Source organism: Dipodomys ordii, unplaced genomic scaffold (assembly GCF_000151885.1).
Source record: "Dipodomys ordii isolate 6190 unplaced genomic scaffold, Dord_2.0 Scaffold65, whole genome shotgun sequence".
In the NCBI taxonomy this organism is placed as follows: domain Eukaryota; kingdom Metazoa; phylum Chordata; class Mammalia; order Rodentia; family Heteromyidae; genus Dipodomys; species Dipodomys ordii.
The window spans coordinates 8,179,911-8,194,190 of record NW_012267281.1 but is presented as its reverse complement, the minus strand read 5'-3'; the positions used below and the strand labels follow the sequence as shown (position 1 = coordinate 8,194,190).

Sequence of the window (14,280 nt, the reverse complement as noted above, 5' to 3'; positions counted from 1 at the left end):
AGAAGAAAGGGTAAGCTTGAATTCTGCAAAGTGGATGATCTCCAAGCTGGCTGGAGCTCAGGAGGATTCAGCCAAATCCAGGAGACCTGGACTTCTCACATCCAGGCCAAAAAGCTCTACCAGATAGTTTGAGAAGCTGCAATGCCCATGTTACACAAATGCTTCCAAGAAGAGGAAAATAACATGTGATCCTAAATTCATGGCACGAATCATGCATAACCCCAACACAGAAATCTAGCAAGAATTTAAGAAGAAATTTAAAAAACAAAGGCTACTCGCCTTATGAATCAGCTGTGAATAAGGAATCAAACTTGCAGCCTATAAAATCCAGCCGCTTCTAAGAAAGGTAGTATATAATGACCAGGTTGTGTTATCTCAGTAATACAAAGTTGATTTAATATCAGGAAGTAGATGAGTGTCATATAATATCCAAAATACACCAAGAACTTTGTAAAATAAACTCTTGATAGGTTAAGAAAAAAAAGATTTGATAAATATAGACAGCCATTGATGACTTCAAAAGAGTAACATTTATTCAACTAAATAGAGCAATGAACTTTCATTTCTCTCAAAAAGAATCCGCACAAAGTCTATAGCAAACTCACACCACATAGTGAAATGCTTTAAAGACTTAAGAACAACATAGAAATGCCAAAGGTCACCACGCTTGTTCATGTTGTTACTGGGGGCTTTATCCAATGCAGTAAGACAGAGGAAAAGTTAAGAGATTGAGAAGGAAACGAGCATTTTTGTTTAAAGGTTATCTATGTAGAAAGAAACCTCAAATGCATATTACTATAATATTGGAATTCAGAATACATGTCAGCAAATATTATACCAACTTGCATTTCTAGATGGTAGTCCTAAGATGTTAATATAACAACAGGTACATAGCAGTGAAACACACATTTGACAAAGGTCTCCTAATACTACCTGTTCATAATAGGACATTGGAGTGAGGTCAGATAAATAAACTAGGGAAGAGATAGAAGTTACATTTACTACAAGAAGAAATCTAACGAACATCTAAATAAATGGTGACCCATATCATATTCATAGCTAGGAAGGAATGTTCACTTTCCACAAGTTGATATACAGTTTCAATGCTAATTTAATCAAAATCTCAATAGATTTTTTGAATTATTTTAACTAGACCCACTGTTTAGTGACTTATGTGAAAATCAGCTTCTAAAACATAGATGTAGAAGAACAAAGTAAGGCAAACCTTTTCAAATAATTGGGCTTATTGAAATCTGGATTCCAATGGAGGGCCCTAGGCATAAAAAAAACCACTGCGCACTTTTCAATACTCAGGCGTAGAAAAAAAAAACTTTATTTATAAAGACAGCTTTACAGAACACAGGCATAAAGGTACTAGGGAAGATGGTTAATCAAATGATAAAAGTGAAATAGAGTGCCTGCCACCAGAGAAGAAGGAGATTAAAAGACATTGAAATTTCAAAGTGAGCGAGAGACATGAGATATTTGGAGGAATTGCAGGTTTGTGCTTTTATGATCACAGGATAGAAAAGGATTCTGTGATTGAGACACAAATAATGCAAGGCATGCAAATGCACACCATTCAGTAAAAAAAAAAACTTAACCTGGCCTTATTAAAATTGAAATACTGTTCATCAAAAGGAAGGAGGGAAAGGAGGAAGGTGAAAAAGAGGGAGAGTGATGTGTTATTTCTTCATCTCCTTAACTTCTTGCCAGATTTCAGTGTCAGGGATATGCTTGCCTTTATGTAATGAAGGAGGGAAGAAGGACGGAGGGAGAGCAGGAGGGAAGAAAGGGAAACAAAGAAGGTCTAGCAATATAAGGAGGTGGCTATGTTGTGAATTAGTTTGATTGTGGTGATCATTCGATGATGTACAATGTAAGGAAACATCAAGTTTTACAACTTAAATATATGCAAATGCTGTTGTCAGTCTCCTTTATTCATTTTAATAAAGCGAAAAATAGCACAAGTCACATTACCATTCTTTTGTTTTTTTCTTTTTCTTTTTACTTTTTCTTTTTTGTTGGTCACAGGGCTTGGTCTCTGGGCCTGGGTGCTATCCCTCAGCTCTTCAGCTTAAGACAAGTGCTCTACTACTTGAGCCATAGTGCCACTTCCAGTTTTCTGGTGGTTAATTGGAGATAAGTGTCTCACGACATTTCCTGCCTGGGCTGGCTTTGAACCGTGATCCTCAGATCTAGGCCTCCTGAGTAGCTAGGATTACAGGCATGAGCCACCAGTGTCTGGCTACCTTACTATTCTTATCATGGAACCCTCTAAGATGGAAAAAGTACAGATGCCTCATATGAAAACATCCTGGTCAAAGAAAAAGGAAATGGATATATGGGTGGCTCCTGGGTGGAATTCAATTTTTTGGAACTTCTTCACAACAACCATCACAACAAAAAGTGAATTAGGAAAAAGAAAGCTAGAAAAATATCTAGCATTGCCAAAGGTGGTGTTCATCCACCTTTTCATGTGCGTCTCCATTGTTCTTTCTGACAGCCACTGCAATGCTGGGTACTTTAACCTTTCCTGTTCTCTAACATAGCCTACATCCGGGGCCCTTCCTTGGTTCCCAGAAGTCTCACATTTTGATTATGCTTCCCAGTTCCTGGTGCATTCTCCTTGCCTTTAAACGAGAAAGCGGTCATCAGGCATCGCTGTTCAACATGAGGAGAAGGAACAGGATGGCAGGACGGCTGCCACATTGGCACTTGGCACCGTTCTCCTCTGCTTAAATCCGTCCTGCGTCCTGTTTTTCTTTAATTAGTCTCATAGGAAAAGAGAAGCGGGTTCGTGCTGCAAAATGGGATATTTTTGGAATTCTCATTATTCTTTTATAATTGTGCCCCTGGTCATTTTTTATCTTTACCTCAGTAGGATTCCTAATAAAAAGTAGAGGCTTAGACATGTTTAATTTATTGTATTGAGCGCACACCATGTATGAGGCGTTCCTCCTACTTTGTGGATGCACAGGATTTAGTCTTTTCCCTTGAGGAAGCTATCATCGAAAGGGACAGGTGGCCTTGTAAGTCATCATAAATACATGTTAGCCTCCACAGCCATGGTGCTCAGTGAGCTATTCCTGCGCGATAACCCCTTCACACACGAATCTACCAAATGCTTATAACAACTCTATCACATGAGTCATATGTGATATTTGATATTACTTTTCAGACCAAGAAATTGAGGCAAAGAAATCAAATCATGTGTCCCAAGGCATATAACTACAGCATGATACAGTCAAGATGAAAGAAATCAGGCAACCAAATTCTTGGCCTAGTACCTTCACCCAGTGCACAATGGACGTTCAGATTCAGCAGAAAATGAATCGGGAAACACGATGGTTCCAAGAAGGACTGGGTCTGATTGAGAATATTCTCACCAGCATCATGATGCCATGTGAAACACCAGAGTTCATGAACCCAGTCCTTCAGTAGGGAATCCAGGGTCATTCAGGTCTGATTTCTCATGTTAGCTTCCTAGGTCTGTAAGGGCTGTGTTTTCCTAATGAGTAGAATGTCTGTTTTCTTTAAGTATACCTTATTGTTGACTTTTTCAAGCAGCCATTAGCATTTGAAAATGCCAGCAATTGCTGCCCATGATCCTAAATGAGAACTTCAAGCTTTAAATTCAAGCCAACAATAAACCAGGCTTACAAACAATAGTATAAGCAACATGGTGGCATTCTCTTACTGGATCTGTGTGTGTGTGTGTGTGTGTGTGTGTGAGTACGCACACATGCATGCACACATGTGCAGGCCCTAAGCTTGAATCCTGGATACTGTCTCAGAACTTTTATGCTCAGGGCTAGCACTCTACCACTTGAGACACAGCTTCACTTCAGCTCTTTTGGTGTACCTAGTTGGAGATAAGAGTTTTGTGACTTTGAACCATGGTCTCCAGATCTTAACCATCTGAGTAGCTACTTAGGCCTGGGCTACCAGCACTGGACTCCTGTAACTTTTGTTGTTGTTGTTGGTTGTGGGGCTTGAATTCAGGTCCTAGACACTGTTCCTGAGCTCTTTTAATCAAGGCTAGCACTCTAGTGCTTTGAGCCACAACTCACCCAGGCTGACTTTGAACTGTGATCTTCAAATCTCATCTTTTCAAGTATGAGCTACCAAGCACAGTAGCGCTTAATAGGCATTTTTACCTCAGAAATTATAAGAAGTCCTAAAGAAGAAGAAATCAGATGTCTTAAAATTGAAATAAGTTTGAATAAGAATGGAAATAAAACTGATAACCCATGTTTTTGCTTATGTAACCATTTATTTGTGTGGCCACTTAAATACTTTTGAATGTTTAGCAGAACACAGGTGCATACACACATGTGTGCCCATGACACTATCTATTCTCTTCTTTTTTCCCCAAAGGAAACAAGGAACTGAAATGCAATACAAAGCTGTTCTTGAATTATAGTTCACATTGCAAGTTTAAGTCCATCCAAGATGCACCTGCAGGGTAGGGCGTTAACACCATAAACAACAAGAAAAATCTTCTGTACATACGTTATTGAGCCCTGTTTACAGAGGCTGGGGAAGCCATAATTTAGAATTTTGGACATTTTAAAGAAGTAGAATCTTTTGGATATTTTGGCATTAAATATAAAATACATCAGCTCACAGAAAGCTATGACTTCACTGAGCTAAAAAAAAAGACCATTTTAGATGACTTCTCCATATTGATCTTCAAGGAAGCTAGTAAATAATTTCGACATCACTATTTTCTTCTTGTTTATTCATGTCTCCTACTAAAAGAAAAGAAATATTTGCTAATAGAAGAAACAGAACAAAATATTTACACCATACTGCGCCTTTCTTTTGACAAGGGCTGAAGTGGTAAGGAGGGTTTTTTTCTCCCTTATAAAATTGTTTACAGGAATCAGTAGGAGAGAACTAAAGAATAACAGCTTTTCTTTAGCAGCTGGAGGTTGTCTGAATGGAGACTTCAATTCCCATACATGTTTTGTAATGCAGATTTCTTTGAAAATGGTCTTGCCTGTGCACCTTAAATACATTTTAGAATTATTTTACCATGAAATTAGTTTTCTCCATCATTGGCTAAGTTGAATCCCCCCTCCCCTTTTTTGATCAATGCTAGGACATTAAAGATAAAACCATGGATGCACATGCTATTTTTGGAAGTTCGTATCAAAAATCCATCCTGCAACAGGCCAGCATGACTTGAGACAGGTCCTTGTGGCACTATGCCTGCTTGGTATCCTCCATTTTTCACCATGAGGCTGAAATCCTCTATTTTTCTTTCCCTGCATTGGCCTTTATTTGTGTATTTATTAACTACAAATAGAGCCTGGAAGATGTTACTGGGGTAAAAGTAACCCAAGGGCTGATAGCAAGGGAATAAGCTATATATAAAGTTCCTGAATCAAACATCAGGTTGGGTTCAGAAATCATGTTAAGGACTTAGCTGGTGGTGATGGTCTTTCCTGGGGCTGTGATGGCATGGAAGCAGAGATGGTAGATGTGGCAATGGTCATGCTGGTAATGGTAGTGCTGATGGTACTCAAGATGATGATTGATGGTGGTGATGGGAATGAAGCTGGAGATGGAAATGGTGATGGAGATGGTTATGGAGTTGTGGTGGGACGAGGATGGACATAGAGTTGATGATAGTGATGATGGAGATGGTGATGATAATGATGACGGGAGTGATTGTGGTGATGGTCCAAGTGGGGTTGGAAATAGTGGTGGGCCGGTTAAAATAGGAGCTTAACACATCACAATTAAGGTCATAGGGAACATGATTGGGGCAACATATTTCTTTATTTGCTCTGATCATTTCATGAGAGATCATTTTCTTTCCACACTAAAACTTCTCTGTCTCTTAAAATGCAATCAAGTTAACCGAGAAAATCTTTATCAAATAATACCCTATATAGTTATGAGTCTTCTAAGCCAGCAAAACTAAGTTTTCAATTATTTGGTACACATTCAGTCCTCTTAGGAAAGGAGAGTTGTAAGAGGAAACCAGCCCTGTCATCTAATCATGTTAAAAAATCTTCCCACAGCCGCTTTCCCCTCCCTCTTATGCCTGGGAGAATGCTCTCTGTGTCATTGTTAGTTGGCATAGCTTTGTTTTTTTATTCCACACTTTGAAATATGAATCTATTACAAAGGATGGTGTTGGTGAGGCACTGGGGATGAATAAGTTAGGAATAGTAATTAGTTTTCAGACATTTCTTTTGAGGATGACAATGCATTTTTCCCTCAAATAATTTCCTGCCGAGCAGTTGGCTTATAATCGGAACAGTTTAGTTTGGCTAAATTTGCCCATTCTGAATGGACTGTCTTTATCTTCTTGACACATTATTTCCCAATTTCATTGTGCTGTTCCTTCTGCTCTTTCTTTCCCACAGTTATCTTCTTCAAGGTATGTCATCCATCCTGTGACATCCATTCTTCAAGTCTAGAATGGGAAGCCTTTCCCACTTGAACCAACCAAAAACAAACAAAACTCCTCCAAGCCATGCCTCCATTCACAGCCTGGCCTCTTCCATTACTATGTTACTTGAAAATGCTGTATGAATTGCCCAGTTTCTATTTTCTCTCTCATTTCTTAATGGTTTTACTGGTCACCTAAATGGCATTTGACCTTGTAGATTGTACCCTCCTGGGTAAAATATTAATCGTGTCATCTCTTGCTTGCCATTTGGGATTTCAGTTTTGTCATCCATATTCTGGGATGACTATCTGCACTCTTCCAAGTCTAAACAAGGAATGGTACCTGTATTTTTTTTAAAAAAATATGACTTAGGAACTGTTACAAGTCACAGTTCATCTATCTCTCTGTTCTAGATTCTTTGTTATCTGTTGCCTGGCTTGTGTAGGGATCATACATTTGACATGAGTTTTTCTTGTTTCTTTTGATGTCAAATAAAGGAAACTTTCTCAGGATAGGTAAAAGGAGAATCGATTGTTAGGACTCATAGGTATAACTTGGGCCAAGAGGCAGGCGGTGCTGCCAAGCTTTAGGGGACTGGAAATAGGAAGGGACAGCTGCAGGAACCAAGACAATTTATCTCAGATGTACTGCCTTCAAGGGTCAAATAACTACTAGTTTCTGCTTCTTTCTGTATTTTGGTCCCATTTTCCCCCATGTACAAACCAGCTTTCTCACATGGCCTTTTTGCTTGTTATGAAGGATCAAGTTCAGCCTGGCTAGTCAAACACTACTGTAAAACCACTCAGTCCCACATTTCCTTCTTGGTGCCTTCTCTTTCTTTCTTCCATGTTCAGATTGTGCTCAGTTTCAGTCCAATATGCTAGGAGAGCAGAGATTGGCAGAAATATGGCCTCCAGGGTTGTAGCCTGAGGGTATTAGGCTACCATTCATCTCTCACAGAGGATAAAGATCATGAGCTGAGCAGGCACTCTAATATATGTGTCTATTTTGCTTAAAAGTCCAGTGCATGATTAAAAAGCTCTCTTCCCATATTTTCTCATTTCCTTAGGAACCTAAACTTTCAAAAGACTAATATGACTCTATACTTTTCTTATTAACACAATGGGATATACTGTCCCTATCAAATAGCTAATTTGATCTAAAATGAGTGTCTAATGGAGACTGAGTTGATCACCCTCCTCATTAGTTTGGCTAAAGAAACAGGAGAGAAGGGAAGGACTCAGCATTTAAATGACTTAGTTCGTCCTACATTAAGGCAGTATAATAAAGAATACCCCAGATCTTAGGGTCTTCTAACAGCATGCATTTATTTTTTTTCTGGGCCATGTGTCCTCCATAGAAGGTGAGGTTTGGCTCATTAAGCCTGAGCTTGCTTGGGGTTTGGTGCATGCAGGCTTGGGTTTGCGCTTTGCTGGGACCTGGGCTGAATGAGCAGAGGCTCTCTGGAGACTGATCTTCTCTAGAAAGAGCCTGTGTGGAAACATGGGCAGCTTCTGAAGGCACAGGTAACTACCATCATTGATACTAAACTTTAGAGGGAAATACAAACATGAATGATGGCCACAAAATGGAGCAGACAATAATAGGTTGGTTAAGATCCAGCATCTCTTTATTGTAGAAATAGAATCCTAATATTTAAAGCAAGAGACAAAGTGAAGGTAAATGTGAGTAGAGATGGATGCTATTTCATCTTCTCTTTTCTATTGTAACTTCAGGTGACTGTAGGAGGAAGGGAGAATTGGAACAAAAATAACACTTGCTGTAGCCCTAAATTGCTTGCATGATTTCTATGAACTAGGTCAAATTCAAATTCTTTAGCTAGGAATGCGAGGTTGCTAGGTAGATCAATCTCTGACTGATCTCTCCAGGTTTATTCCTTCTTAATTTTCCTTGATCTGTGCACACATGAATCACTATAGAACGTAGAATTTACTTCGTATCTAGTATGCTGTTCTTTCTGACTTTCTTCCCTCCCTTAAACTGGCTAACTGATTTTCCAGTGGTTCACACCTGTAATCCTAAGTTATTCAGGAGGCTGATATTTGAGGATTATTGTTCAAAGCCAATCTGGGCAGGAAAGTCCGTGAGACTCTTATATCCAATTGACCCCCAAAAGTCAGAAGTGGAGTTGTAGTTCTAGCGGGAGAGTGCTAACCTTGACTAAAAATACTCAGGAACAGCACCCAGCTCTGAGTTCAAGTTGTAGAATCAGCAAAACATAACCAAAACAGAGCTGAGGTCCAGCAAAGACTTCTTCCTGGAGGGCTGCTGTGTTTTATTTTTTTCTGAACTCACATTGATGTATGTGCGTCTTCACATCCAGTGCTTACCTAAAGCATTGTACCGATCAGTCTGTTTTATCCCTCCAAAAAGAACTGGAAGTCTGTGAAGACTTAGGGGAATACTTTAGTTAACTCTGTGTTCCCATTCTCTAACATAGTACCTGGTTTACCGTGTACAGCCAACATTCATGAAAAAAAAAAAAAACACCTGGAATGGAATGGGAGTAGGAAGGAAGCAAAGAGGAAAGAAAAGATGGTATAAAGTTAATATCTTGTAGGACAACTCATTTGTTGAATTCAGCCAGTAAATTTATGATTCTATTTCTATAGCTAAGACATGCTGAACCTTAACCAACACATTACGGTTGGCTCACTTTTGTAGCCATCACATGGTCTAGATTTTTCCAGATATTTAGCAGTATGAGCACCTGCTCGGACCCTAAGTCCCTTTCCAAAGTCAAGCATGCCCTTCCCTACCTCCATGTAAATATTTCATGGCTACTACCTTGCCAAGCCATGCCTGCCTGCACGTGGGCGGGCTTAATTACACAGGGAGCACTCTCTGTCCTGGCATTGATGGATATGCAGTTTCGGGCCCAGCCTTGAGTGCTCCAAGTAGAATGCTAATAAGGAAACAGGGACTTAAGCTATTATTGGGTCATTTTCTTATTGGAAAAACAAAAGGTGATGAATGTCACCAGGGCCAGCTTCCTGGAGATGCCAGGCATGTAATCAAGCAGAGTTTATCTTTATCTCAATGTTCGTGCCAATGTTCTCTGCAGCCTAGATGACTGCATGACACATCACAGTAAATAACTGTTTTTTTTAAAGGAATATGCTAGCTTGTTTTAGAATGCATGTGCTGGTTAAAAATAGGTAGGGAGTTTGACACACACGCACATAACACCTGACTGCTTCTGAGATGGAATCTGAAGTGTCTAGCATCGCAAACTCTTCTGTGGAAGGTTTCTGTGTCTGTTCACCTCTTGTCTCCAGAGGCTCTGGTTGGGTCTACAGAGGTGGGGGCCAATTACTCAGAATATCTGCCCTGATCCTGCCAGGGTCTTTTCACTTTCTGGCTACTGTGCATGATGGATGACACTGTCTATGAAATGCAATTTCTCTGGAATAGGAAGGTTGAGTCCAGGAGAGGTAGGGTTTACTTCCCACAGGACAGCATAACGAAGAGAATGCCAAGAGGCCACTGAGTGAGGCCTGCAAGGAGATCCTGTTAAACCCCAGGGTAGGAGAAGTTGCTCAGGCATGCGGCGTGCGTCGGTGGCACTTTACACTAGGCTGAAAACGATCGTGTTTGTGATCAGCGTGGATTTCTTTCCAGTATTCAGTTGTAACACGGTGGACTGGAAGGGCTGGTCCGAAAGATGTGAGCCCGTGTGCTCACGTGGCTTCCCTGGGAACCACAAAAGGAGGGGAATGAGGCAGAGGTGGCTGTCAACATACAATGAGCAGTGAAAATCAATGAGAGGAAAATGGTCCATTTTTGCTTCATTGATTTTTGCTGGTCAGTGAATCCTCTTCACTTTATGGACCCCTTCCTTCATTTTTTTTTCCCTCCCCTGTTGAACACATTTTCATGTTACTGCTCGGCATTAAGTACAGTCCTGAGAGTGACAGCTCTCACAGGGGTGGCTGGCGGTGGCAATGTGCCGTGTATGGAGGGAAACGAAGTGAAAAGTTTGGGCAACATGAATTTTGACTCTAGGCCCTAGAGGATTCTTTATCAAGGTAGGTTGTAGAGACATTCTGTTGGGCCTGAGTAGGTGAGCACAGGGACTGGAAGGACTGTACTCAAATAGATAGGAAATATTGAAAGAAAATGAACAAAAACAATATAAGGATGCTGGCAGGTTCCATAGATGAAGAACAAATGTAGGGTACTAGGGAAAGAGTAGTATCAAATTTGTGGGGGGAGGGGGTGGGTCAAATAATGGGATTTAGAGCTCAGTGAAGTATACCAAGCTCAGACTTTTCATGTTCTCATGAGAAAGCAAAGAAAAAAATTGTATTTAATGTATAATACTGTAAATTTTAGGTGGTAAGTAAATTCTTGGAAGTATTTGCTTGTTTTTTAGTCATCAGACCAGGTGGAAGAATAATTTAGCTATAGTAGAAAAAATATCAGAAGCCCTGGACACTTGATCTGTTTAGAATATTTGACTTACAGAAGCTTCTTCAAATTAATGGGGAAAGAAAGCAGAGGCACTAATGGTCTCTAATTTGATTTCTTTTAGGTATTTGTTTCAAACACTCTGGCTCGAATTCCCAATTTTTAATTTTCAGATGAGAAAGTAAGGTAGAGTACTTTTTTGGGGGAAAAGATTACCTAAGATCTAGTGGCATCTGAATACAATATTCAAAGAAGAACTCAAAACTCTGTTTTGTTCATCTATTGGCTATTAAACCTACTATCTTACGGGGGGAAAAAAACCAGTTGCAAGTTATAGGCATTTCTATAAGGAGGAAACAAAAACAAAGTTTAAGGCTAAGCTACTATATTGAGAACATAATTGACATTGGTTGTTTTTGTTGTTACTGAATAGACCTTCCATTTGATATTTTGTATTTGGTAATTCCTGTTCTAATCTCAATACAGAGTCTTGGGCCTTCTTAGGTTCTGAATATATTAAATTCTCTGAGCTACTTTCACCCTTCTTTTTAGTGTATTTTTTAAATTTAGGGCCAGAAAGATGGACAGTGACTTAGAAGCATACTTCCTGGCCCAAGTAACTCCTTGTATAACTGTGGTATGCTAAACAGGATGGCAAGAAGCTCATAACAGATATTAGAATAGATTCTACAAATGCCAGTTTTCTTTAAGGCCTTAGGCACACATGTAAAAATAGTTTGGTTGCTTCTTTATAATAAACATCTAATGTATCTTGAAATCAGATTTCACAAAGTTTCTTTTATTTCCCTGGAAACCTCTGCCCATCTCTTGGCCTCCAGCAGTTTGTGTAGGGACACATCAACAGCAGCTTTTGGAGATATGAGAATATAGCTCTCATAAAAGAACTGCCTTCCCAGCAACCAACATGACAAAGGAGAGCACTCTTCCAAAATATCTTTCCTCTTAGTTAACATCATTTGTTACTTAATTAGGAATTTAGCTCATCCAACAGTGGACATGGTGAAGAGGGGGAAATCAACCGAAATCAACCAGGTATGTCGGCATACTACACTGTGTCCATATGCCAAAGTGAAGAACTCATGAGTTGAAATGAAGCATCAGAGAATTAGCTTAACCTCATTCAAAAAATTGTAAAAGGAGGGAAAGCGTGGAGGGACATTAAAAACACAGAAAATGAAACCAGCCTAAATATTGCTACACACTTCACAGCCAATTTATGGAATACCTCAGATGCCCTACAAAGGATAAGTGGATCAAGAAAATATATCACACATTGTGATATATATACACACATATGTATATATATGGTATAAAGGTGACATATGTAGATATGTAGATATACAATGGAATCTTACTCATCTGTCAGGAAATATAATATTATGTCACTTGCAGGGAAATGGATGGACCTGGCAAAAATTATGTTATGTGAAGTAAGTCAGGCTCAGGGAGACAAAGGACATATTTTCTCTCATATGTGAAAGTTACATCTAAGTAATAAACATATATAAAACTATACACAGGGTCATATGTAAATATACCCAAATTAATTCCAGGGAGGATTAACACAGGGATGATTCCAGTGGTGTAACTCCTTTGAACTTACAGTTTAACAAAATAAATACCAGGAAGGGAGGGAGCCAAACCAATAGAAGCAGGGTGGGCAGATGCAGTCGTAATCTTCAATGTGCATATGAAAATAGAATGGGGTAATTCCAAGGGGCTAAGTGGGCTTGGGAGAGATGAGCAAAATTATGGAAAAGGGGTCACACTGATCAAAATGCACTGTACTGTTATTTTGAAACCATTTTGTGCAACTACTTAATGTTAGTTGTTTTTTTTTTGTTAGTGGTGGGGCTTGAACTCAGGGCCTGGGTGCTATCTCTGAGCTTTTTCACCACAGTACCACTTCCAGTTTTCTGGTGGTTAATTGGAGATAAGAGTCTCTCAGACTTCCCTGCCCAGGCTGGCTTTGAACCATGATCCTCAGATCTCAGCCTCCCTACTGGCTAGGATTACGGGCAGGAGCCACCACCACCCATGTAAAGTTAATTTGTTTTTAGGAAAAGAAATGAAACCCGCCTGGTGTCTCATTCAAATTCCTTTAGAAGAACAAGTGCCTCTAAAGGATGCAGAGATACCCTAGCAGCTGGTAGATCTGTATCTTCCAAGAAAACAACAACCGGAAAGGAAGGGGTGACTTCTTTGGCTACAGAGGGTGAATATACGTCCCCATAGCTGATGAAAGCTACGAAATATAAGAAATAAATCTGAACTTGACATGATAAAAGGAGGTAATCTTCATTTTTGTTGGAGCCATAAGACTCCAGGAACACAGATAATTAGGTTAATTTCTCTTGACAGCTTCTTGGGGTCTCTAGACATTTCCAATGGATGAGCTGCTAAAGGATACAGAGAACTGAGACTGGAATCATTCTTCCCGACAGCTTCCTACCTATGGTGACATTAGATCTTGTGAATGCTGCCAAAGGTGGCTCCCTTGGATGGGATATATTTGTGGTGTGGTGTCTTGAATCATAGCAAGAGAAATAGATTTGCACTGTTAATGATGGGAAACCAATCCCTGAGGAAAAGTTGATATCAAAAGCAGGTGCAGCCGAGCTGAGGATGGCATTGCCTTGATTTGGTAGTGTCCTTGAGTTCCTCTAAATAATTCAGAGCCTTTCACCCAGAGGAGGGAGTGGAGCCAGTTCTTAGGAGGAATTGCATGCAAGTCAGAGTTATTTAATATTGAGCATGAGCTGCTGAGAAAGGCTAGTTACTTTCCAACTTCCTCTGGGAGTATGTTTTAAGCCAACTTCTTTTTATTAACATTTGGCATGTGGCATTTCTAGTTTCCTTCTGGGGACCCCATGTTGTGAACTAGGATCCTGCCCTTACTGCAAGACAGCCCTTCAACTTTCCCTAATAGCATGTTCTCCACTGTGCAGCTCCTTGCTTGAGTTGCCAGAAAAAAAATGTGGGTGGGCAGGAAGAACAGGACAGGGAAGCAGAGAAAGGTTTGAAAAGACTTTGGATTTTGGTCATCAGATCCCTTTAGGAATGGCAACTGTAATGAAAACAAAACAAAAAGTAACAATAACAACAACAACTGTATTCTTTCATAGGGACAAGGGTTTGTATCCTGTTGACTCCCAGGAGCCTTTTAGATTGAAGAGCTAAAATCATTTATGTATTTATAAGATTCAATTCTTAGCTTAAAGAATGAGGACCATGTATGTCCTTAGTTTTTTGGCTTAACAAAAGAGTGACTGGTGAAAATAAACTATGAAACTTATGGGTGGGGACAGGAGGGAAAAACTGGAAGAGAGTAATGGGAAAGGTAACATGGTCCAAAAAGAAATGTACTCTTTACCTGACTTACGTAATTGTAAGCTCTCTGTACATCACCTTTATGATAA

At 39.7% G+C, this 14,280-nt stretch overlaps 1 protein-coding gene across 1 annotated transcript in view; it reads left to right on the top strand.

The window, feature by feature from the left end:
- Nucleotides 1-14,280, top strand: part of Hs6st3 (heparan sulfate 6-O-sulfotransferase 3) — a gene marked incomplete at its 5' end in the record, with an annotated part of 657,496 nt that overhangs the window by 351,361 nt on the left and 291,855 nt on the right. The gene's annotated exons all lie outside the window — the stretch shown is intronic.